We start from the raw sequence: 3,795 nt of genomic DNA, 5'->3' as shown, positions 1-3,795 counted from the left end.
TGATATTTTTAGGTTGTTCTTCGGGAATATAAGTCCGGTATATCAATTGGTTCCTGTTCACCTTGATTTATCAAAAGACGGAACAAAACTCATAGGTTTATTTGTGGAAGATAGATTTATCTATACAATAGACTTTTCCGTGTGAGACAGATTTGTTTATCAAGTCTTCGACTTTGGGTCGTAGCAACTCTTAGTTGTGGGTGAGACCAGCTAAGGGAATCAAGTGCGTAGAGTCCTGCTGGGATTCAGAGACGTAAGGAGCACAACTGTATCTTGTCAGTGTGAGATTGGTTAGGGCTCAACCACATTCCAGTCCGAAGTTAACTTGGAGTAGTCTAGTGTATGTAGCGGCATAATACATTGTGGTGTTCAAATATGGACTAGGTCTCGGGTTTTTCCTGCATTTGCGGTTTCCTCGTTAACAAAATTTCTGGTGTCTGTGTTATTTCTTTTCCGCGTTATATTTTGTTATATAATTGAAATATCACAGGTTGTGCGTAGATCAAATCCAACTTTTGGTTGTTGATTATATTGATTGACACTTGAAGATTGGTCTTTGGTACCGTTCAAGTTGTTTCACATATTAATCAGGCTCACGAATTTCTGTCTGTTTGATTTTCTGATTACATTGTGAAACAGAGATACAAACTCTTGGATATATTTCCTTTGATTGAGTCTGACTGTCTAGTTGATTCTCTTGGAATTATATTGGAGTTTTTCCATACAGATTGCTAAGCGAAATATTGGGTGTGGTTGTTGTACCCTCGCTTTTTCAGAAGCCGAAAGAGATGAGATTGGAGTTTCTCAGTTGCACAGAGTTGCAAACGAAGAGACTCTAAGATATATATATATATATATAGAGAGAGAGAGAGTTGCATAGAACTTATTATCGTTCTAAGTATTCTGTTGTTGTGTTTAAAATTACCGATAGTGATTCTACTCATATCTCTGGAAAACCCCAATCTTTAGTCGGTGAGATAACGATAAGGAAACATGATCATCACCTTTTCCTGGATCATAGGAATAGCTAAGGATAGATCACCAGTCCAGTCTATCCTATAAGTTGAATCCTCACAACCGAGCATTATCTTTCTGTATGGGAAGGTTGATACCACACGTTGTCGTAGATCGCTAGAACAAAACCATAAGTTTACCCCCCCACCACCACCCATTTGTGACGTGACCAACATTTGTATGTGATGACTCGTATGACGTGTTAGTATTCTCTGATTTGTCACAACTTTAGGTGGAAGAATGTGTATGTTCGTACGTGGAGGTCATCCAAAGTCATGTAAGGAGATCCCGAAGGCTTGTTATAGCCGTGTGTTATGTTGAAAGCACAAGCTTCATTGAGGCCTATTTTTTATAATATAAATATTAATTGTAAGTCAACGACATTCTTTGTTTGTCCTACCTAGCGACAATTCGAAAGTATCATAAATCAAAATTTATTCTGAGTCAACCTGAAAGTGTTGTTCCACAAAAAAATATTAAATCTAAGGCACTTTCATCAGCAACTCCAAAGTATAATATTACTTGCTAAAATGACACTTTCCAACTATCTTAAAACGTTTTTTACCACTAGTGTATGACTCAAAAGCGGATGGATGCTGACCTAATGTGGTCGTTTGACCTCGAATGAGGCGTGCGATCGTACGTTGGCATATTGTACGTTTGATCTCGGCGGATGCGTGCGGTCAAACATTAACCTATTGTGGTCATTTTACCTTGGCGAAGGCATGCGGTTGAACGTCGGCCTATTGTGACCGTTTGACTTCGGGTAAGGCGAGCGGTCGAACGTTGACATATTGAGGCCCTTTGACCTCGGCGGTGGAATGCAGTACGACCGAGGTATCATCAACCTACCTTTGTCATATCGTGAAGGTATCATCAACCTTTACAAGTGGCACTCAGGGATGTCGTAGAGTGCGACTGGCACAATGCTCATCATTGGAGAACGTAGTCGAGCCTGACAAGGCGCTATACGAGGCTTAGACTCCTGATTGTTTCTTAGAGTACAAAATCGCCTGCTAACCTAGGATAACGCTAGCGGAATTGTTGAGAGACCCGTGGTAACGCTAATTATTCTTATGCTCGACCCAAGTCCCATGGTAGCTCTAAAGAGTCGTGTTGTTCTACCAGTTATCAGGGACGACCCTGGGAGTCCCTGATGTTTTTCGGTTAAAACACCGAGATAACGCTGATGAGTCTTTAACCCGAGAGGTTGACCATGATTGGACAAATTCGTGTTGCAGCTTGGACAAAGTCTACCGTTATCAAATAGAGATTGAGGCCTATTTTATTATAATATAAATTATAAGTCAATGATATTTTCTGGTTGTCCTACCTAGCGACAGTTCAAAAGTATCATAAATCAAATTTATTCTGAGCCAACCTGAAAGCGTTGTCCCATTAAAAACACTAATTCTAAAGCACTTTCAGCGGAAACTCCAAAGTGTCGTATTATTCGCTAAAATAACACTTTCCAACTATCTTAAAACGGTTTTTTCCCTACTAGTGTATGAACCAAAAACGGCCGAATAATGACCTTATGTGGTCGTTTGACCTCAGAGGAGGCGTGCGATCAAACGTTGGCATATTGTCGACGTTTGACCTCGGCGGAGGCGTGAGGTCGAACATTAACCTATTGTGGTCGTTTGACCTTGGCGAAGGCGTGCGTTTGAACGTCGAACTATTGTGACCGTTTGACCTCGGGTAAGACGAGCGGTCGAACATTGACCTATTGGGGCCGTTTGACCTCAACGGAGGCATGAAATACAACCGAGTGTCATCAACCTACCTTTGTCGTACTGTGAAGGTATCATCAACCTTTAGCAGTGGCACTCAGGGACATCGTAGAGTGCGACTGGCGAAGTGCTCATCATTGGAGAATGTAGTCGGGCCTGACAAGGCGCTATGATGAGGCTTAGACTCGTGATTGTGTCTCAGAGTACTAAATCGCCTGCGAACCCAGGATAACGTTAAGGAGTCGCGGAATTATCGATAAACCCGTAATAACACTAAAGATTCTTATGCTCGGCCCAAGGCCCTTGGTAGCGCTAAGGAGTCGTGTCGTTCTACCAGTTATCGTAGACGATCCTTTGGAGTCCCTGATAGTTTTCGGCTAAAACACCGGGATAACACTAAGGAGTCTTTAACCTGAAAGGTTGACCATGATCAGAAAAAGTTGTGTTGCAGCTTGGACAAAGTTTACTGTTATCAAATAAACCAAACCTGTAACATAATATGAAGCAAAACTATTTGGTATAGTCTTGAACATATTTTAATCCGTTATATTGAAATAAGGTTGAGTCGCGTTCTTATATAACAAACTTGTTGGGCATCTCTTTCATGACAATATCGAAGTATAATACTGCCAAAAAACGTGTGGGATGGGGGGCTTTTTTGACGACGTTGAAATTGGATGCTGAAAGACCACACACCTGCATAAAATTATATAGAGCATGCTGGTGCGTATGACTCAACTCAGAAATGACAGAATTATCTAGGTTGACTTATTGCAATGCTTTAGTCAAAAGATGCCAGGTAACAATAGGGGCTTGTATATGCCATTGTATATATACCTAGACCACTATGTTTGATGGTTAACGAAGAAATAATTTGTTGTAGAGGGCCATAACCACCACCATCACATGTTATCACCTGTCTCAACTGCTGAAAAGATGGAGATCAAAATAATACTTAGCCTGCTGCAAAGCTGAAGGGTTAGTGAAGCAGATGGTGTAATGGAGTAGAGACATACCAACACAGTTGCTAAGCATAAACATCTCATAC

The sequence above is a fragment of the Papaver somniferum genome, chromosome 9 (genome assembly GCF_003573695.1).
Source record: "Papaver somniferum cultivar HN1 chromosome 9, ASM357369v1, whole genome shotgun sequence".
Classification (NCBI taxonomy): Eukaryota; Viridiplantae; Streptophyta; class Magnoliopsida; order Ranunculales; family Papaveraceae; genus Papaver; species Papaver somniferum.
This window is presented reverse-complemented; position numbering follows the sequence as displayed.